The 23,443-nt window shown below is 40.5% G+C and overlaps 1 long non-coding RNA gene across 3 annotated transcripts; it reads left to right on the top strand.

Moving 5' to 3' along the window:
- The first annotated feature begins 2,130 nt into the window (after positions 1 to 2,130).
- Positions 2,131 to 22,468, top strand: LOC121824052 (uncharacterized). Of its 3 annotated transcripts, XR_013046094.1 has the most exons (6): positions 2,131 to 2,266; positions 11,862 to 11,900; positions 19,649 to 19,830; positions 21,357 to 21,493; positions 21,577 to 21,730; positions 22,271 to 22,468. It is a non-coding gene; the product is annotated as an uncharacterized LOC121824052 (long non-coding RNA). The 3 variants fall into 3 exon arrangements; XR_013046092.1 differs by having other exon boundaries at positions 21,357 to 21,730; XR_013046093.1 differs by lacking the exon at positions 11,862 to 11,900 and having other exon boundaries at positions 2,142 to 2,266; positions 21,357 to 21,730.
- The last annotated feature ends 975 nt before the right edge of the window (positions 22,469 to 23,443 follow it).

Genomic DNA, 23,443 nt, shown 5'->3' with positions numbered 1-23,443 from the left:
TTTATTAAGAGATTTTCTATTTGTTTTACATACCAACCACAGATTCCCCTGTCCCCCTCCTCCTGCCCTCCCCCAGATTTTCCCCCCAAAACACCACCTATCCCCACCTCCTCTAAGGCAAGGTCTCCCATGGGGAGTCAGCAGAAGCTGGTACATTCAGCTGAGGAAGGGCCAAGCCCCTCCTCCCTGCACCAAAGCTGTGCAAAGTGTCAGACCATAAGCACTAGGCTCCAAAAACCGGTTCATGTACTAGGGGCAGGTTCTGATCCCACTGCCTGGGGGCCCCCTAAATAGTTAAACTCAACAACTGACTTGCTTATCCAGAGGGCCTAGTCCAGTACCATGGGGGCTCCACAGCTATTGGTCCACAGTTCATGCATTTCCACTAGTTTGGCTACTTGTCTCTGTACTTTTTCCAGTCAAGACTTCGATATCCCTTGTTCATGGAACCCCTCCTCTCTCTCATAGATTGGACTCCTGGAGCTCTGCCTAGGATGCGGCCGTGGATCTCTGCATTTGCTTCTATCAGTCCCTGGATGAGGGTTCTATGATGACAGGTAGGGTATTCAGCCATCCATTCACCAGAGTAGGCCAGCTCAGGCACCCTCTCCACTATTGCCAGTTGTCTATGGTGGAGTCATTCTGAGTGAGGTAACCCAGACTCAGAAGGACAAACATAGTATGTACTCACTCATAAGTGGATACTAGATGTAAAACAAAGGATAACCAGACAGCTGCCCACAGCCTCAGGGAGGTTAGCTAGTAAGGAGGACCCTAGGAAGGATGCATGAATCGCCCAGCGATGGAGAAATGGATGAGATCTACATGAGCAAATGGGGGTGAGGGGGAGGGTAATGGAGGGCAAGGGACAGGGGATGAGAGTTTAGTGGAGCGGGAGGTTCGAGCTGGAATGGGAACAGAGTGGGAGAACAAGGAAAGAGATACCATGATAAATGAAGACACCCTGGGAATAGGGAGAAGCAGAGAGCTATGGAGGTCCCAGGAATCCACAAGCAGAATTTTGACCTTTGCTGTTTTCTACCAACATTCATTATTTGTCACTAGTCAATGCACCACACCAAGGTGGTTAGGAAATACTAAGCTTGTTGAGAATTCGAAATTGTTCACATCTTGCACACATGAAATGAAATGATCTTCATATTAAAGTTGTTATTTTGCCTGGAAATTTCTATACATATAAGTATGTGTCTCAAATATAGACTTGACTTCTAAAAGTCACAAACTAAGAAACTACGGATTGTTTAGATTTATCTTGATTATACGACTTGTTTATAGAAAAAATCTATGAGATACTGAAAAGTCTACCTATGACAGATAAAGATGAGTAGAATAAATCCAGAAATAGACAACTCAACGCACAAGAAGAAAAACATAAGGTCATTAAGAATGTCCCTCTGAAATTAGGTAAACAAGAAATGATAGAAGATAAGGAAGATGTAGAATTTGATTTTCATTTATTCAAAATAATTTCATTTGCCTTGGCGAGCCACCTTCCTAGCCTCTAGGGAAGGATTCCATAGTCTTTGTCCATTGAGTCTCCTAGTGAATAAAATCAGGGGGCTGGGATTCTCCTCCCCTTACTGACAGGCAGTGATGAGAAATATGAGGCATTTATTAACACAGATATATTCAGAGTTATTGATGAAAAGGAAAACTCCATCATGTAATTCCCATGTGTCTGAAGGAGACTCTACTTTATTGATTCAATGGTTAATAGAATCAGTCATTTTTATGGCCTGTTCAAAATGGCTTCTATTTGAATGATGATTTTTATTTGGTCACTTTAAGCTTTTTGGAACAGTGGAGGAAAACATTCTACTACAATAAATATTTCGCACATCATTTTTAAAAACCCTTGGAGTACAATTCACTTGGCATGGATGTGTGAGTAGAAATTAAAACTTTGTCACAGAAAAGAAAAAGGAAGGATTTACCAAGCAATCCTCCCTGCTCCAAAGACAACTGGGAAACCAACCATGATGCTTTTGCTTGGTTGCTCCTTCAACTCAGTCAACAAAAAAATCTCAAAGGCGTCGCCAGTCTCTCAAGTGTGATGTCACAATGCTGCCCTACATAATTATCTTACCTAGTAGTCTCCCATCCTTGAAACACAAGTGTTCCAGAAAAATCCCTTACAATTGTCACATCTGTGAACATGTGAATTTGAACATGCGTGACGTGAAAAAAGAAACGCTTGATAAAGAGTTCACCTGAACCTGTTCCTATCATTGAATGTGAAAGGGAGGTAAAATTTTCCCTAACATTTTTTTTATAGAACATTTCTAAACATCTGAGCTCTTCAGTCTAGGCAGTTGTTTGAAAATGTCAAGCTGTATTGTGACAGCTTAACCACTACTTTTCTAAACATCGTTTAGGAAAATATACCACCACTTTTTTCTTAGAAATCATAATACATATCAAGTAATTATGCAATAACTATAATCTTGGCAGGAAAGTATGAGAGAAAATGAAAACTTAGTCATGTCAGGAGATCTATAATAATTGAAATGCATATGCTTTTGTGGAATGAGTTCACAAAATAAATGCGGTTTCTGACCAAGAGTTTTACTCTTATCGCTAAAATGTAAGTGGTTGTGGCAGAAATATATATATTTCTCCCTCTGCCGTGTTTCAATCCTGTAAATCCTGTATATCAACACTAATCAGAGAACACTATCATAACATTTAAATTCCAAAATGCTAAGTATTATTAGATTTTGTGGCCAAGTTGATAAAATGACAAATGCATGGTATAGTATTACATACTTTTCCTATAAAATCGTATTTCAGAAGAAAATAATGTATTTAATATTTTGTAAAAAAAATCCTCAGAGAGTTTGGTTAATTAACTACCCCCCTCAATATCCTTTAATATACCAAGGGCCACTGTGGGACCCTATGGAGGTGACTGCTTTGCGTGATCAGCTTTAAAATGTAAACCTAGAAGATCTAGCCGGGGTGGCTGTCTAGATTTCTAGTACCAGGCATAATTTCCCTCCTGTTGAATGGGCCTTAAGTCTAAGTAGACATCAGTTGGTTACCACAAGACATAGGTGCCTCCATCACTTTTTGGGGGCTACATTGCCTTGCTGATAATTTGTATGGTTTATAACCATCACAGCCAGGAAGGACTATTGATTGGTTTCCTCCCTTAGAATCTTATATAGTACCTTCTGGTAATATGAAAGGTAGTTCTCAGGGAGGCAGTTTTTGAGTTAGAACCAGCTCGAATTCTTCACGTCTTATGTCCAAAGTGCTTGATGTTTCCAGCAATAGGGATCTACCTTCCACTTCTGGAGTCAAAAACGGACAACAGTAACTAGCCTACATTGCCCCAGGAGTCTCTGGAGTTCCCGTGATCAACAACCCAAAGGGGTTTTTCATGCCTGATACTGGGATTTTTGTTAGTCTGTGGTTCTTACAGGATGCATTACTATCTCAAGTGGCACAACTTCACTCAAGTGTACATTATACACAATTTTAAGCAAGTATAAAATAATATGATGACCTGTGGCTATTTCAAACATCTTTTACTGCACTAAAGAAGAGCCAGAATCCCTCCTCTCTGTGTGCATTTTTTTGCTTATATTTATTTTTGACTTGTGTGATGGTTTGAATGAGAAATGCCCCCCATGGGTGCATGTATTTGAACATTTGGTCCTCATTTGATGGTTTTGTTTGGAAGAGGTTACAGGAATTTCAGTAAATGCTGTATTATCAATTTGTTAGTGTCTATAAAAAGTGTCCATTTCTGTTTTAATTTCTTCCATTACCCGTTGGTTATTTAGGATCACATTATTCAATTTCTATGTATTTCTATGCTTCCATTCTCCATATTGTTTTACTCTATTGTGGTCCATGACAATACATAGTGCAATTTAAGCCTTTTAAAGTGTATTGGGATTTGGTATGTAACCTAACATATTCTCCATTCTGGGCAATGTTCCATGGGTGTTGAGAAGAATGTTGTTGCTGGGTGAAATGTTCTGTAATTGTCCATTAATCTATTTGCTCTATGGTATAGTTTAACACAGATGTTTCTTTATTGGATATCTGTCTCAAAGATCAATCCATCGAGGTAAGTAGATGTTGAGGTGTCTCTGTTACTGTACGAAGAGACATTTCTCTCATTCCATGTAATAAAATTTGCTTTTTGCATTTGGATGGTCCCATGTTGGATGCAAATGCTTATCATTTTCCTATCTTCTTAATCGCTGATTCTTTCATCAACACAAAATGACCTTGTCTCTTTTTATTTCCTTTTATTTAAAGTCTCTTTTACTTTATGTGGTAGTTTGAAAAAAATAATGGCCCTCAAAGAGAGTGGCACTATTAGATATGGCTTTCTTGGAGTGGGTGTGGCCTTGTTTGAGGAAGTGTGTCACTGTGGAGATGGGCTTTGAGGTCTCATATATGCTCAAGCTACACCCAGTGTCTCAGACCACTTCCTGTTGCCTGCAAGTCAAGATGTAGGACACTTGGCTACTTCTCCAGCACCATGTCTACCTGGATGCCAGCATGTTGCACCATAATGATGATGGACTAAACCTCTGAAAATGTAACCCACCTGAACTAAATGTTTTTCTTTCTAAGAGTTGACAGGGTCGTGGTGTCTCTCCACAGCAATAGAAACCCTAACTAAGACATTCTTGCTTTTTTTAGGTTTCCACTTGCAAAATTGTCTTTTTTATCCCTTCTCTTTCAAGAGTTTCTTAGAGACAGTAGAGTTGAGTTTTATTCTTTTATCCACTCAACTGGTTGATTAATTTAGTCCATGACATGCAGGGTTATTATTCATAAGAATAAACTTCCTTCTTGCATTTTGCCAATTCAATCCCACTTGCTTTGCATATTTTCGCTTTCTACTATTTTATTGTTTATTTTTGTGACTTAGTTGTTTTCTCTCATGATGAGGTTTAATTTTCTTCATTTTACTTTCATATATCTGTTCTTCAAGCAAGTTTTATATATTCCTGTGACTTTATGATGATAGTTATCATCTTTTCATTTATATTGTAGGACAACCATAGGTATTCCTTGTAGGGCTTGACTAGTGGTGATGAATTCCCTTACTTTCTGCTTACCAGAGAAATACTTTTCCTCCGGCTTTGAAGGAAAAGTTCATTGACTATAGTATTATTAGTTGTCAATATTTTTCTTTCAGCACTGAAAGAAATATATATATAAAGAAATATATATGCTCATTCTCTTCTTGCCTGCAAGGTTTTCACTTAGAACTCCACTGTGAGCCTGATAGACTTTTCCTAACATGGGAGTTGATACCCTTCTCTTGGTACTTTCAGATATATCCTTTGTCTATTTGAACATGTCTTGGTCAAAGCCTGTTTTTGTTGGATTTAGCTAGGTTCCCTTGAACCTCTTGAAACTGGATGTCTATACATTCTTATTCTTGAAGATTTAGTAAGTTTTATAACTTAATGGAATTCATTTCCATGTCTTTCCCCCTTTATTATATGGAAAAATCCTGTAATTTTAATATTGTAAACCAAACGTTGTCCTTAATTCTCATGGACTTTCTTCATCTAGCAGTGCTGTGGTTTTTGGAGTTCCGATAATTAAAAAACATCCAAAGTCAGTTACTTCTTTGGAGCAAATGAATCACTTTCTGGTCAGTAAGACCTTGGGCTGGGCTTTACGTTCCAACATACAACGGATGGGTCCTACAGAGCTCAGAACACTGGTCTGCTGCTATGATGGGGGTTGCTGGAATTTTTGTGAGTTAGATTACTGCTCACAACTGAGAGGCCTGAGTTGAAGATGTCAGTTACGTTTTCCTTATCCTTCATGTAGTCTATGCTTTCTAACACTTTCTGTCCTTCTTCTAGAGTTTTCTCCCTCCCTCCCTCCCTCCCTCCCTCCCTCCCTCCCTCCCTCCCTCTCTCTCTCTCCCTTTCTCTCTCTCTTTCTCTCTTTCTTTCTTTCTTTCTTTCTTTCTTTCTTTCTTTCTTTCTTTCTTTCTTTCTTTCTTTCTTTCTTTCTTTCTTCGGTTTGTCTACCATTGAAGCATATTTTCTCCTGTGCTTCCTTGACTAGTTCTGCAGCCAACTCACCCACAGGACCTGCATTTAGCAGCCATCTTGCCTCCCTCCTCACAATTTCACTTCTGATTATCTTGCTTAAATGGATATTCCACTGTTAAGAAGGAGGAAGAATCTTGAAAACTGCATACATTTTTTACCTTGTATTGATTAATTTTCTACTTTTGATGAAGTTCTTTGAGGCTATAACGTTTTGTCAAGCCAATAACTATCAAAAAGAATATCAAGGAAGTCTTTAAAAGCATGGTATACACTCTTGTTATAGTAAAGCTTTCTCTCCACAAATTACTATGCTTCAAACATGAATAAACTTTCCCTTTTTGTTGACATTTGTTGATGCCTCATCTGATGAAACCCTCTGTACCACTTAACTTTACTGAATGTAGTTGAAAAAGCTGGTTGTCCCTATAGAAGCCTCACACATTCTTCAGGAGATGAAAGACTAATACATGAATCACAGACAGCCTAGGGACCTAGGAAGGATATGTGACTAAGACATTTTCTCTGATTTATTCTTGACACTCACGAAGCCTCACATAAGGAGTCTGGAAAACTCAGAGCCTCTGAAGTGGTAAAATCAATCAATTCCTTTCGGTTTCTGTGTTCAATTTTCTCCTTCAAAATCCAGCACCCTCCACCATTTTCTGAAATACTCACCCTATGACGGTCATCTTTATATCTTACCAAGTTATTTCATTCACCAAGAACTAAGAATTAGCATTTATTTCCAAGGCAGTTGTGAATTTTCAAAGGCAACTTATCTACCTTGTTCTAGGAGAATGAATCTAAATACAATTTCTTATTTCTAGAATGTGATTAATTCCTATATTACAAAAACTAATTGTATGTAGCCCACAGATGGGCATCTCTACTGCCCCTTGTAACCATATGATCTTGGGTAAATTACAACTTTGGAGCATTTCAGTTCCATTGCTAAAATGGAGAGCATAAGGCCCGTTGCCATTGATTCTCCAGAATCATTATATATTCCGTATTTCCTCCAAGATATGTGGCCACTACTCATTGAGATCCACAAGACACAAAAGAAAGGCTACATCAGTCAGAATACAGGCCAGGAATTATGAAGCCCAATGGCTGGCCACACCTAGATCTTGCCCATTGAGTGTATTGAGTCTTGGTATAGAGCCGGTGCTATGAAAGAGGATAGAGAGCCTGAAAGGGTCCTTGATAAAGCAGGGGAATTGATAAACTTGTACGGTGGTATTGTGTTCCCCAAAATATTGTACACCCTAATGAACTTATCTGGGGTCAGAGACAGAACAGCCACTAGATACAAAGGCTTAAATATGGTGGCACTCACACCTTTAATCCTTGCACTCCAGAAGTAGAAATCCCTCTGGATCTCTATGAGTTCAAGGCCACATTGGAACTGGCCAGGCATGGTGACACACGCCTTTAATCCCAGGGAGTGATGGTAGAAAGGAAAGATATATAAGGCGTGAAGACGAGAAACTAGCAGCATTTGGCTGGTTAAGCATTTGGCTGGTTAAGCTTTTAGGCTTCTAGCAGCACAGTTCAGCTGAGAGCCATTTGGATATGAGGACACAGAGGCTTCCAGTCTGAGGAAACAAGACCAGCTGAGAAGTTGGCCAGGTGAGGTTAGCTGTGGCTTGTTCTGTCTCGCTGACCATCCAGCATTTCACCCCAATAACTGGCCCCAGGTTTGATTTTATTAATAAGACTCTCTAAGATTCTTGCTACAAACTTGACTCTGTTCTGCTTTAATACTTCTGGTTATTATGTAGTCAGACCGAATTGCACAGCATTCAGAAGCTCCACACTAAAGGGAAAAATAGAAAGAGACCTTGAATGAGATGTCTGCCATAGTCTTTGGATTTGAGCACTTGGCTCAGATTTTGGAGGTATAACCTTGATGGAGGAAGTGTGTCATTGGATCCAGGGTTTTTTGTTGTTGTTGTTTTGTTTTGTTGTTGTTGTTGTTTTCAAGACAGGGTTTCTCTGTGTAGTTTTGGTGCCTGTCCTGGATCTCACTCTGTAAACCAGGCTGGCCTCAAACTCACAGAGATCCACCTGGCTCTGCCTCCAGAGTGCTGGGAATAAAGGCATGTGCCACTTCCACCCGGCTTGATGAAGGTTTTAAGAGAAAAATGACTCTCGGCATTTTGACTTTGATCTGTCTGGTTGTGTGCTTGTGGTACACAATGTTAGCTTTTGTTTTCCTGTTCCTGCCACCATGTCTCCTCTCATGGAATTCCATGTCTGCCAACATCATGGACTTGAACTCTCTGGAACCATAAGCCAAATAAAATCTTCCTTTATAAGTTGCCTGGATCATGGTGTTTTATTACAATAGAAAAGTAGCCAATACAGACACACTTTTGATTTATAGTGAATAACAGAAATAACATATGTAAAATACTTCATTGTCCTTTAAGGTGCCTAGACTTATTACTCAATTAAATAGAGCTGTCAATGTTACTGTTGTTATCCTTAAGAAGGAATCTGAGAAAAGGCCAATACTACTTTGTTTGGGGGGGAGTACCTAAGGAGAGGGGTGACTGAGTCAGCTCTGGTCTCAGCATCTCTCTTCCTAGCCATAGTAAAGTTCTGATGAATACTTTAGCCTCCAACTAACATTAAGCCCTCTTTTTATCTATTTAGGGATCTCTTGATTCATACTGTGATTCCTACTTTGATTCCTACTCTAGTGGGGGTTTTATTCTTCTGGTTAATGAGTAAATGATCAAAAATCAGCCGGTGCTTTTGTGTACGTCTGTGCTTCTGTGTGTGTCTATGCATGTACATAAGCTTTTTGTTTTCAAAGAATTAAAAGGTTATTTTACTAGCCAAAAAATATATAGTTGTGGCATATATATTTTTGGCTCCCTCTACACAGAAGGAATGTCAGCCTTTGTGTTTTAAGCCCCAACAAATAACCCTGTTAGGTACTTGCAGAATAATCACAGTGAGGCTTTGCTTCCAAAGTTTTTGTGCAAACTGAAAAAACCAACATTGACTTTTCTTAAAATAAATATGGTGAATGTTGGGGTGGTCAAAAGAGAATAACTCTAGCTACAGAGGAAAAAGGAGTTGGCTGAATGTCAGGGACAAATGATGAATCTAGGACTTGCATGGATTGATTACATTGTGACTGGTAGAGAACAGTCCACTGGCACCCAGACATGAAGCAAGAATTTCCACCCAAAAGGTGAGAAAGTTTTAAAATAAAAGGTTCTAAAACAGAGTCAAGAGCAGCTTTCTAGTTGTGTCTTTCAGAAAAGCTGTGATACAGAGATGCCGACCTGCGGACTTGAGCTACAGTATGGCGGGTTCATGGCATATAGGCTTGAGTGCAGAATGGTGGATTCCTGCCACTGTACACAGTGGTGTCTGAGAGCTGCGTAGCACACTGCATGGTGGATTTAGCTTTTGTTAGTACAAAAAAATGGTTTGGGGGCTACATGCTGCTAGATGAAGGCATCGACCCACTGCGTCCCAGAGTCCAGCAATGAGCATGGTTCCCCTAAAGCTGGAGGTAAACATGTGAATGTTGGAAACCTGAGATGGGTAGAGCCAGCAGCTAAAGCTGCTATTTTAGTCCTAGTAATGCTGCAATTAAAAGCAATAGATTCACAATAAAACAGATTCAGATTAATAAACCCTAAACAGTTTACAATGTGTTTAAAAATGTATGTAGTCTTGGAAGACAGAGGAAAATGAATATAGACAGTTATATAAAGAAATAGTTTTAAAAAATAAAGTCTTTTAAAGAGACAGTAAAAGTAATATAAAAAAATAAGCCATCTAAAGATGGAAATTATGGAGAGTCTGGATTATATTATCTTTAGGATTTTTTAACTGCAGAGAGGTATTTGATTATAAAAACTGCTGAGTTAAATCAATATATATATATATTTTAAAGGTTATCTCAATTTCAAAATTTATGTCTAAGGATAAGTTGCTTTGGAAAAGAGGTTCTACTTTTGTTTCCACAGAAAATGAGAACCTGTGGATTACTTCCAGGCTAATATTGCTTGACCAGCCAAGACCCCTGAAAGGTCCCTGATGATACCATGGCTCAGATGATCAAACATTCAGAACAATTTCAAGGCAATTGGCTCAGACAATGCAGCCTCACAGACTATTCAAGTCAGGACTTGATCAGAATTCTTAAGTTTCTCAGGATCCCCATAAGAATACAGTACCCTTTATCAGCAGGAAGTAGCCTAGAATATTATGTCCACATTCCCCCAAAAATGGATTATGGATGTTTGTCTTGGTTTAAGTTGTTGCTTACAAATTGTTATTGGTCATAGTCAATATCCTTCTAAAGAAGAAAGGAGGATATGATATGGAAATATAGGCCATAGACATGATAAGGGTAGATTATTGAATCTACTCTGAAAAGAAAAAAGGAGAGGAGAGACACTGCTAGCCCCTGCCAGGAGAAGCAAGATGTAAAGATACTGGTAAGCCACAGGCCATGTAGCAAAGTATAGATTTATAGAAATGAATTAATTTAAGATATAGGATCTAGCTAGCAAGAAGCCTGCCATGGCAATAGTTTAAAATATTATAAGCCTGTGTGTGTTTATTTGGGTCTGAGTGGCTGCCGACTGGGCAAGACACAGGAAAACTTTCAGCTACAGTCCACAATTCAGGAATCTCTCCCTATTCCTCTACACCCCATTCAGAAATCTCTCTGACCCACAAATTTTGCAAAGAGATGGGTCTGGGCCATGTGCATGATCTGGCCATGACAGCTATGAACTCACTTAATTGCCTTTATGAGAATCTCTTCAGCTCACACAATGACCAGCTTAGCAGTAGTCAGTAAGAAAACCCATCTTAGATTTCTCCATAGTCTGAGTTCTACAAGCACTGAAGTCTTAGGCAAAAGGAGCCATAAACACCAACCCTTTGTTCAACCTTAGAAAGTGCACCTTGGAGCTTGCTATGACTTCTCTTACAAATATGGAAACATCGTGTCTGTCATACACCTTAAATGGCCAAGGAAATTTCCCATTGCTTCAAACATTTTCAGGAGATACCTTGCTTGAGCATCTAAAACCATCTTCTGTTTTGTCCGCTGGAGTCTCCTAGGCACACTTACACTTAATTCAGAGTTGTGTCATTGATGTCTTGGTTTCCCATCCACTATGTAACCTTTCCCATAGTGGCTAACATTATCAATAGGAAAATCTTGATTTTTCTTCTTTCTTCTCATTTTCATTTGTCTTTCAATTCATGGACTAGAGTTTAGGGTCAGACATTAGAAAGCCAGTCAGTTTTTAAGTGGTGTAAGTCAGTGAAACAGTCATTACACCATTGGTAACCTCTCTCTTTCCCAGCACTCACTCCCTGGTAAAAAGTGTTTAAAGAGAAAACACTTAGTGAAAACTTGGAGAACAAAACACATTTCAACTAAGGTAACATGATGTGCTGAGCATCAAGATATGGAGATTAGAGCGCATATCAACTTTCTCTTTCACAAAGCTGTCCTGCTTGTCATTTTAGGAAACTGGCCTATGAAGTGTGTGCTTTGATCATTTGTAATAGATTCTTTTTGATTGGCTGTCAATGTGAAAATTAAAACACTTCATTGAGAAAGTACAACAGCAACTTTGGGAAATGAAAATTAACCATTTGTTCCAAAACTAAAGATAGCACAGTCTAAAATGTCAGTCAACTAGCCTGCCTGTCTGTTGCTTGTTTTTTTTTTTATCAGAAATTACATTTTATTTATCATTTAAATTGTAGTAAACTGTCTTTAATAACATGATGTTCCTTTATCCATAGATCAAGAGTTGGCTACAACATACCAGTGTAGTGCATCTGGTCAGTATAGTAAATATCTAAGAAAAATTCTATTCCTAAAGAGCTGCTATGCACATATTTAAATTAACAATATTATCAGACATTATTATATTCTTAATCTCTTAATAAGTTAGAAAAATAAAGAAAAGGGGATCGACAAACACAGCAGGGTATCTATTTAGGAATAGTATTTCACTGATAATAAATATTAAGTAATTACAAAAATGAATCAGCTTTGTCCTATTTAGTTAAAGGATACAGTTTTAAATATAAAGAAATGGCTCTAAAACAATAGCGTAATTTTAAGTGTTTATTTGTAATAATTAAGAGGTGGGATAAATAAGAACCAGTTAATACAATCATCTATGTCAGGTGTCTATTTTTTATTTCTGTTATATAAGAAATAATATAGGCATGTGGTGTGTGATTTTTTTTAATCACAAACCAGAAATGGCTATATATGTCAGCTATCTTATTTTTTAATCACAATTTTAGTCCAGCACAAATGATAGCTATTATAGTCCTCACCTAGTACATGAGTTATAAGAGATGTAGATAGTCTGGCCTTCTTAATACAGGAATCCAAACATAAAATGTGGAAGTGATCATTACAGAGAATTGGGTAGCTACCTGTTCACACAAGAACAAAAAGGAGATAATACCAAAACATTGTAAAAAGTAACTATCCATCCTTTCTCTTACCTTAAACTATGGAAAGCATCTTATGTTCTTATGCTTATATTTCTACCACATCCTGTGCTGTGTGTCCTGTCGGTCATCAAAAGGATGCTTCTTTGCATTAATTCACATTGGATATCAAACCAAATGCAGCCAATATAGCACCTAATGAATACTTTCCAGAGAAGAGGAAGTTAGAGGTTTTTCTGTGTAGCGTACCATTTTCCAAACCATGTTGCCCCAAACCCTAATTTTCAAAGTGATAAAATGGTGTATGTTTAAAATAGTGCTTCTATTTTTTTTTAACCTGACTTCAAACTATACTTCAGAGCCACAGTGACAAAGACAGTATGATACCGGCACAAAAACAGAAATACAAGCCAGGGGAACAAATAGAGGACTCAAAAATAAACCCACACATTTATGGATGCCTAATTTTCACAAGGATATCAAAAACACGCATGGGCAAAGGGCAGCTTGCTCATTTAATGGTGCCAGTAAAACTGGAAATCCACCTGCAGAATCATTAAACTTGATCCATAGCTCTTACTGTTGGTTAAAGTCAGTTAGCAGTGAATCAAAGACCTTAATTTAAAGCCTGGATGTTCAAAGTTATAGGGGGAAGAACACTTCAGCACATAGATTCAGGCTAGAACTTTCAGAATAGTATCCTGCCAGCACAAGAAACAGCCCCAAGAATTGAAAAAAAAAATGGGATTTCGTGAAATCAAAAACTCCAAAAGGTATAAAAACCTCTCCACAGAGTGAAAAGACAAGCTACAGAGTGGGAAAAATCTTTGGCAGGTGTTCTACAAAGAAATGCTTTCTGAAATGTAGAGAAAACCGAAGGCATTCGACATTAAAAAACCCCATGCAACCGTCAGTGAATGGTCCGATGAGCTAAACAGAGAACCCTCAAAGGATGGCATGCAAATGGCTTGTGAATACTCAGAAAAGCGCTCAACGTCTTTACTCATTAGGAAAATGCAATAAACTAAGATTCTAGGTTGGTCCAGTCAGGATGGTTATCACCCAGAAAACAAATGCTAACAAATGCTGGCAAGAATGTGGAGAAACAGGAATCTTTAGCATTTACTGGTGAGTATAAACTGCTATAGCCATTATGGACATTAGTGTGAAAGTTTATTTTTTTATTATTTTATTTTACAATATAATTTAACATTATACATATCAACCACGGATTCCCTTGTTCTCCCCGCTCCTGCCCCACTCCCCGAAAGTTTATTTTTTAAAAAATTAACAATTCTATCTATCTATCTATCTATCTATCTATCTATCTATCTATCTATCTATATCTATAAATATATCTATATACATATATATATATATATATATATATATATATATATATATCATACGATCTAGCAATACCGTCCCTGGGTATATACACAAAGGACTTTATAGTCTGCCAGTGAGCTATGTGGACAGTCAAGTTTATTTCCATTTTATTCATGACATCAAGGAAATGGAATCAGCCTCATTTTCCATCAACAGATGAATGGATAATAAAAATATATTACACACACACAGTAAAATTTTATTGTGGTAAAGAAAATGAAAATGTGAAAACTATAAGAGAACGGGTGTAACTGGGAAATATTGTATTATGAGCTAAACAAATATTGCAGGTTGTGTCTCGTGTACACATCCTACTTTCTAATTTTTATATATGTGTATTCAAGTGGGAGTGAGTGTGGGCAAAGGTCAGGACACTAAAAACAGCCCAGGGAAGGGGACAAGACAAGGGTTTGAGAAGGTTTTTTTAGAATACATGTGATTTGAAAGGTAGAAATGGGACAGCAGTACAAGTGGTTAGGAAATGCAGGGGGGGGGGGGAGCCAGGGACTGGGAAAGAACAAAATTAAATATGTACGAAAATGTCACAAGGAAACCTGTCACTTTGTATGGTGATTAAAAATAAATATCATATAAATGAGTGCTATTGCTAAATTAGCTGAGAAACACTGGCAACTGTCTTCAATCCCATAGAAATAAATCCATGTTTTATAAAAAACTCAAATGGGGATTTAAAATTTTAGTAAAGTGAAAAATATCCAAGAAGGAATTCAGAACAAGTTAGACACTGTAGAAGACAAGAATGGTGAATTTAAAATCAAATAATAACTATTCAAAATAAACAGAGGTGAAAAAAGCAAAAGGCTATAGAGAAATGAACATAGCCTCGGGATACATCACACAATAGCAATAAGCTGATGGGTGTGTAAATACAGCCCTGGGAAGGGGCGATATGAAAATATTTAAATGTGTAATGATCCGGATCTGCTGTAAACTACAAACTTACGGATCTGAAAGATCAGTTAGCACTGAGAAAATGAAGTCTAAAGAACACCCTGCAAAGTCACGTGAACATCTAATTGCTTCCTGCGGCGAGCTCCTCGGCCAGCGAGGAAGAACGACCACCATGCGAGGATCCGTCTCAGAACACACTTTATTGGAGCGCCTCTTGATCAAGGGAGAGCGGGAGGTGAGGGGCCCCGAGAACTAAACTGCAGCTGCTTATAAAGGGAATCAGGCAAACGTGCCGTACTGGGATTGGGTCCCGCCAGAATGCTAGCACGGGGAGCCACGGGATAGGCTGAGGACATAAGGCCAATTACCATACTCGTGCATCATAGCCAAATATGGAGTTGTTTACAGCTAGGCTACCAGGAAGCCAGCGCCATCTTAGAATGGCGGCTCCCTACATCTCCCCCCTCTTTATTAATTAAGCCGCAGGAGAGAGTATAGGTCTGATTTCTGCAACACAAGTATTTCATCCAATCAGGTCCCCACCTCATGATGTGTTGACCGATCGAGGATGAGTTAACTGTGCATAATTGCCTGCATACCTTCCCGAGTGCAATGGACCAACCAGGCCCTGGGGTGCAAAGGCTATGCATGTAACAATTGTCCACACACCTTCCCATGTGCAATGGACTAACCAGTCCCAGGGGTGCAAAGGCTATGCGTGTAACAATGGTCCACATACCTTCCCAAGTGCAATGGACTAACCAGTCCTAAGGGTGCAAAGGCTATGTGACTCCATGTGCAGTCACACTTGCTCTCCTTGAAGGAAGGAAAATGTCCTACACTTCAAGTGCAGTGCACAAGCCTGGCATCCTGTGCTTAATTGTCCACACACCTTCCGGAGTGCAATGGACTAACCAGTCCTGGGGGTGCAAAGGCTGTGTGGATATTAGGTAAAGCCAGATCTGGGGGGAGGAGCCACACTCCAAAGCAGCTAATGCTTGAGTGATAATGACCTTGTCCTTTTTTGTACGTGCTTGAAAACGGCAGACCAACCACAGACAAAACACGCATCCTCCAAGGCAGCATGCCAAAAATATACCCTACCCCCACCCATTCTAAACAGGGAAAAGGTAGAAGCAATCCAGGAGGACAGTCCCTCTGCCATGCTGAGGTCCACTCGTGTGGAGTTGATGGTCACCACCGCCACTCTCAGCTTTTCCAGAGTCTCTTCAAATTCTCCGGACCAATTTCCTATAAGATAACTAGACAATTGTTTAGACAAATTCGCTGCTTGGGAACCATTCTGCACACTAGTGACACAAACCAGTCATTCTCCACTCACAGCCCAATTGGGCCAGCTGCCAAAGGATGTCAACTTGTTCTTGTACCAAGTCAATGCGCTGGTTAAGCACCATAAGGCCACCTTTCAACTGTGCATTTAGGGAAGTAGAGGTATGAAGGATGGTTTGGAGCCATTAACTTCTTCCACCTGAAGAGGCTGAAATGGCCAAGCCTGCATCTCTGGAGACAGGGACCAGCTGCAGCAGTTTGAACCTCCACTGCAAAGGTGATGCCTAGCACCTGGCCCCCAGCCAGCACAAGGATTCCCCATCTCTGAGAATGATTAGAATAACAAGTAATGTGTGATATCTGTTGTTTGTTTGCAGATCTTCAAAGACTAGAAACGCGGATGCTAGCCGGGCCCAGGTGTCTCTCCTGATAAAATGACAACCTCCACCTGTTTGCGGATACGAAGGTGTTGCCGGGGGTGGATGTGGTCCCGAAGGCCCCATTGGTTCCACATTCACCCCAGCAGAAACATTATAAGGAGGAGGCCGCCACTGCCACCCGTATTTCTCTTCCTCATATTCAGCGGTGGCTTTCTCTGAATTTTCCTCCTCATCTGAATCTAATTCATTATCAGAGAAATCAAGTTTTGCAAATTTCTCTAATACTAGATACAAAGGGTTCCCTTTCTTTTCTGAATTTCCTTCCTTTTCTGGCTTATTTTTTTTATTTTCCTTTTCTTCATTCTTTTCTTTCTTCTTTTTAGGCCTACTTAAGTTCTCCCCTTTAAAGTCTGATTCTGATAGACTATCCTGGTGCTTGCTTAATGCTCTGCGTCCTTCTCTAATAATCATAAGAAGGAACACGAAAGCAAACACAAACGGAATAATCCCAGCAATCAGCATACCTGGAGAACTTACCGACATCGTCGCCGTTCCTGGCGAACTTACCGACGTCACCGTTCCTGGAGAACTTTCCGACGTCACCGCTCCATGTGTTGAGTTCTGAATCCTCTTCGACCCCTCACCTGGTATCCGAAGTTTCCTTCCCGTCCCGGGTTTCGGCACCAGTTGCGGCGAGCTCCTCGGCCAGCGAGGAAGAACGACCACCATGCGAGGATCCGTCTCAGAACACACTTTATTGGAGCGCCTCTTGATCAAGGGAGAGCGGGAGGTGAGGGGCCCCGAGAACTAAACTGCAGCTGCTTATAAAGGGAATCAGGCAAACGTGCCGTACTGGGATTGGGTCCCGCCAGAATGCTAGCACGGGGAGCCACGGGATAGGCTGAGGACATAAGGCCAATTACCATACTCGTGCATCATAGCCAAATATGGAGTTGTTTACAGCTAGGCTACCAGGAAGCCAGCGCCATCTTAGAATGGCGGCTCCCTACAGCTTCCAATCAGCCCAGCCCTGGAAACCCTCTGAGTAGCTGGAGACAAAAAGAACTCCAAAGAAATAGAGCAAGAATGAGGGCCGATCTCTCTTCTCTGAAGCTGTACAAGTCAGAAGAAAGTAAGGCACAATTTTCTGCTTTTATGAGGAGAGAGAGAGAAAAAAAAAAAAAGATCAAATTTACCCTATCACTTAACACAATAAAAGCAAAACAAAACTAATGTACAGAACACTGGCTTCCAGACACCGGGCAAAGGTCACACTGGGCAGAGGAATGCAGGTAAACTGGAACAGTGCTTCAGCTGCTGCTACAAGGAGTTTTCAAGACAGGCAGGGGCTGGGGAGCAGATAGCAGTGGGTAAAGTGCTTACTGCGTGAGCTCGAGGACCTTATTTCAAATTCTCATAGTATACATAAAGCCAGACCCAGTGACAGGCCTGAGATCCCAGTGCTCCCAGATTGAGAGGGAGGCTGGAACAAGAGAATCTCCGAAAGTTCACAGGCCAGCCACCCTGATATATGCAACAATGCAGAGGAGATCCTGCCTCAGGCAAGGTGAGTGAGGAGCCAAGGTTGGTCTCTGTCCACATGTGGGCCATGGCATATGCTTGATGTGCACACACATACACACACACACACACACACACACACACACACACACACACACACAATTAAAACGTGATGACAAAGTAGCCAACTGTATTTTAACACTCTTCTTGGATGTCGGCTAACCAAAGCAGAGCGGTTTATTGAGTGTGACTCTTCACTTTAAACCCCAAGGCAATCTTCTCCCTGTTATTTCACTGTAACAAAAAGGGCATCAACATTTTTCCAGTCTTCAATACTGTTTTTGCTTCACATTTTCTTGACCTTGTTGGTACTTTTCCTGCCGTTTTTTATGTCCCAACACTTTCTTTACTGTTCTATGTCTACTCTATTTGCTTTCCGGCTTTAGCAAGGCAACTGTCCATTTGCTACAGTGTTACAGTGTTCTAATTAAAGCCTTGGTTTTTATTGCCCCTGGCCTTTTTATCATGCCTGGCCATTGGGTGCTTGAGACAGTTGTCTGATGCTTGTTTGTTTTAGTTTTTACTTTCCCACAAATGTATCCTTTGATTGAATTTCATCTTTTTTTTATTTTTTTATTGTAAACAATTATTAAATTGTTTAATTTATTGCCTAGGGCAGGACATTTCTGAAAGTGTAAGTGGATGGCATTAGTAATTACTCTCAGATGGCAGGTAACTGGTTAGATTTCCAAAGTAGGGGGGTCGGGAAAAAAAACAAAATCTAATGGAGTTTTCTAATTAAATAAAAGTTCTCACGTCTTAATATATGTAGTTAATCTTGAAAAATATTTCTATTCATGAATATTAAATATGATTTCAGATCTGGTTAAGAATTCCTGTGCATTTATAGAAAGTGTTGTATCATCTGGAGCCTCAACATTTGTCCACATGGTTTTTACTACTTAGCAAGGCCAAGATTTGTTCTTTCTTACATTCTATGTTTAATGGTAAGAAAACCCACAGTTGATAATATGATGTTGACAAAAAATTAAGCTCTGGGAATGTTAGTAGTAAGTATACAACATTGGCTATATTAACAGATACATCCAAGAAATTTTATTATATCAACCCAGGTGTCCTCTACTGGGAATACAAGAGAAGGTGACATCATGTCCGACAATTCAACCTGAGTCCTTTTATCCACACACGGTCCCAGGACAGGATAATTCCATATGCATTGTCTCACACACAAACACACACAAGTCTGAGATCTATTGAGAGACTCAAGAAATTTTAGAGAGTTGAAGAGACGCAACTATTTCTAGAACAGTTTTCTCCTCTATGGAGGATGATGTTAAAAAAAAATGATCTCAAAATTGTCTCCTATGCTTAAGTTTTCCAAATTGGTACTGTTTATATTAGCATATGAAAACATACAATTAGGATCGAGTATTATTTTCTAGTCTGTATTTCTTTAGATCAGAAATTGGTAGTCTGTTTCTATGTTCTGCCCCAGAAATGTACAGTAAATCCAGTGTCAGGATGAGCATAAGCCTAGTGACTAGAACTGTAATTATTTGTGTTTTTTTCCATTAAATCCTCAATCTTTTATTTTAATCATTGGTGCAGAAAAGATGTGGGAGAAGCTTCGATGCTAATAGTTTGGATGGAAAGGACATCGCGGGCAGACGGTGTGAGCATGCGCAGCTGACTTGCCTCCAGCAGCCAGCTGAGGATCTCTTTCCTGGAGGAGTTTCATTTTCTTGGCTTATTCTGGAGTCAGTCCCAGCTTATACGGATTCCTTGCTAAGGTGGAGCCATATCCCTGGGGGTTTAGTTTGTACAAGTTACTGTATTTCGGGCTTTTGCTCTTTGCTGCCGACCCGGTTGCCGGGACAGTCTCTAAGGACTTAGGAGTCCTGAACGGATTTGATAAGGGTTTCAACTTAAACTCAGATGTTAACACACGAATCAGAGGGCTTTGGTTCTGTGATGAATGTGCGGATGGTACTTTACAGGAAGGCTACTGTATGTATAAACCATGAAAACGGCTGCGGGGTCCTAAGTCTACAGACATGACAATTAGAGCAGGCTGGATAACGGCCACGAGCATTTTCTAAGTCTCAATTACACACATGCCTCGCCTGAAGTCACCCTGGACTAAGAATAGCTTAGAATGCCAACCTCTCCATGATAACCCAGGCATGGAACAGTGATCTAACCCCAAGGAGACAATTATATACTAAAAAAGAAAAAAAAAAAAAACTCAATTCCCACCATTTTACATCCTCTCGTATCAGGAAGCAGGAATGTCAAGGTCATCTAAGAAACTGGGCAACTCAAACCTTCTTTCACTTGGAAGTGATGGAGTGGAGAAACCACACATAGTCTCAAACCGTGGTTGGCCCTCAACCTTCCTAACACCGAGACCCTTTAATAAAGTTCCTCATGTTGTGGTGACCCCCCCCCCAACAATAAATTTTCATTGCTACTTCATAACTGTAATTTTGCTACTGTTATGAGTCATAATGCAAATATATGATATGTAAACCCCACCCCACCCCCAGGAGTCAAGACGCACAGGTTGAGAACCACTGCTCTCAAAGAACAACACTCAGAAACGTTCAGCCTCTTTACTAGCCTAATACCTAGTGTGAGTTGAGATTAAAGTTTTAAAACGGAATCTTTCTTGCACAATAATTACTTTCTAAGCTGCTGTTTCCTCCACATTGGCCTGAACCCCCAGCAATTCTATGCCAAGATTAATAGGAAATACAACAAAATGCAATTAAAGTCATCAGTGCTCTCTGTGTGCGCTAGTTAAAATCTGCCCCAGGTTAGGCATGCACCGTTGGCGATTTCATCCTTGGGATAAATATGGAAAGCGTTTTGTTTGCAGGGTCTAGAAAGAGTCTTAGATTAGCCTGGTGCCAATGCCTGCTGCTGTAGGTGAGGAATGAGGATCCTGGCAAAACAATCCCAGGGCCGGGTGAATTAGTATTTCCTTTGCGCCTTGCTCTTCACGAGCACCCTGCCACCCTTTCTACCACTTTGCCTTCCTCTCCTTTATCTAACTTGCTTGTTTTTTTGTTTGTTTGTTTGTTTTTTAATCTCTGCACAGCTAACTCTGGGCGTGGGGACTGGGGTGGATAGAACAAGATAAACTGTGGGGAAATACAGAAGTGGTTAATGTATACACAGTAAATCTCAGCGCAATATGGTTCCTAACGCCGACTTCCCCTGGTGGAGAATTTACGGGGGGGGGGGGGGGGGGAGGACACCTCATATTAGAGCAGCTCATTGAACTTGCTTCTGCCTTTTCGACTTCTCTTTTCAGAGTCCCAGAAACAGCCGCCAGCTTTAAACACCGACCTAGTGCTTACAGTCTTTCATCACCAGCAGCATTTGCTTTTCCAGGTCTTTTAAAACTCCCCTGTGTCATAAAGCAATTGAGAAAACATTATTTTCAGAAGGGTGCGTGCACCTAAAGCTTCCACAGAGCTCTCTTGATTACATTACCGCTGATTTCTCCAACCCTGTCTCCCTCCCCTCCGCAGAGGTCACACCGAGCCTCCTACCATCCTGTCTTGGGAGGAAGACATGTCTTTTTTATTGGTTAGAGTCTTGGTTTCTTTTCTTATCTACACAAAAAGGAATCCTGACCCCCTTGTCTCACCCACAGGAGGTCTTCATAAACGCTCTGACCAAACGGTACGTAATGAGTACCATGCATAACTACTTGCATATTGCGTTCATTTTTTATTTAGTTTTCTCTGTACCAACTGCAGGTGTTTGCTTTTGTTTTTTGGTTTTTCAATAGTTGGGTAGGCCTCTTTAAAAGAAAAATTAACATCCACTTCCAATTCTTGGCTTAATGCCCCTTTTTTAAAAAAAAAAATTTCGCAACTTCCATCCCGAAAGGCCTCCTCAGGCCTTGTCTGACCGGGACATTGAAAACTCAGGCGCTTGTCTCCAGAATTCCCTTTCTCACCTGTCATTTTCTCCAGGCTCTTATTATCTACACTATGAAATGCTGTGTGCTGATAGATATTGGCAGAACCTGGTTAAAATTCATTTCACATAGCTTGCTCTGACTTCAAAAGAACAAAGGTTTTATTTCTTTTTTTCTTCTTCTTTTCCTTTTGGGCTTTTTTTTCCCCCTAAGAACAGAAAACCAAGTCATCTTTGTGGTGTTAAGCATGAAACTGGGTCTTTGTTTGAAAAGCAACATCTGATGTTTCCTCTTTTCAGCTGAAAACAAGCGGGCACTTCTGCTAGATGCGGCAGGCGGCCTCACATCGAGCCTTGGGATTTCCTTGTGTCGGGCACTGCTGACAGCTGACAAACTGCTGTGTGAGGGGGGACTCTTGGCCTTGCAAAATTCCTGAGCCCACCAGGTTAAAAAAAAGAAAAAAAAGCCTCGGCTCCTACTCCTTTCTTTCATCAGGGATCCATCTCAGGGCATCACTGCTCTGCCCCGCCCCAGCGCCCCGCCCCAGCGCCCCGCCCCAGCGCCCCACCCCAGCGCCCCGCCCCAGCGCCCCGCCCCAGTCAGAGCCCTTAGTTAGTATTGGCCCCACCCTTCTAGCCCTCTATGGAGCAGCAGCCCCAGCAGCCTTCCACACATTCAGCATCCATCACTGTTCCCTCTGCCAGAGCCCCACTAAATTTCCAACCCATTCTCTATCACAGGAGTTCGGCCCATAAATAGTCATTGAAAATGTGATCTGTGAGTAAAGTCTAAAAACCCCCAAAGAACACAATGGCCAAGTCATTGAAAGCAATCAGAGTATTTGGTACTACTGATTGACTGCCCACGCACAGGGCTTAAATTAAGCATCCAAAAAAATGAAGACAATAAAATTAATTATTGCTTAGGCTAGGAGACTGGGCACCGAGTTCCGCCGCCTTCATTTGGTCAGTGCGCTGCATTAATATGGGTCAGCAGTTTCAACACCTCTAAAGTCTGGCACATAAACCATCATGGAAGAAGCGTTTGACTTGCTTATCGCCATCTGTCATTTAAAGAGATCGTGTTTGAACCCACTGCTGTCAAGCTCATAAAAGACTAAATTTCGACTTGGATTCTGGAGAGGCCATGTGGGAAATGCTCCTGCAACACTTTTGATTTGAGTCCTTCCCCCCCACTCCCTTCTCTACAGAGAAAAAGATGGCGTCCTGCTCAAGAATACTCACACCTTGGCTGTAAGATCTATGCCACCCTACAAGGGGGCCAGGACTCGTCCTTTGGGAAGATGAGCACAGCCCAGGGTTCATCGTTCGCTTTACAATTGTTTCTGTTCTATGTTGCCTGTGAAACGCTTGAAGCCAAATAAACAAACAAAATAAATAACAGACTGCACTTAACGTGCCTACAGAATTATAGGGTTTTGAGAGACGGCATGGCATCTCGATAGAAGCCAT

Source organism: Peromyscus maniculatus, chromosome 19, assembly GCF_049852395.1.
Source record: "Peromyscus maniculatus bairdii isolate BWxNUB_F1_BW_parent chromosome 19, HU_Pman_BW_mat_3.1, whole genome shotgun sequence".
NCBI classification, from domain to species: domain Eukaryota; kingdom Metazoa; phylum Chordata; class Mammalia; order Rodentia; family Cricetidae; genus Peromyscus; species Peromyscus maniculatus.
This window is presented reverse-complemented; position numbering and strand designations above follow the sequence as displayed.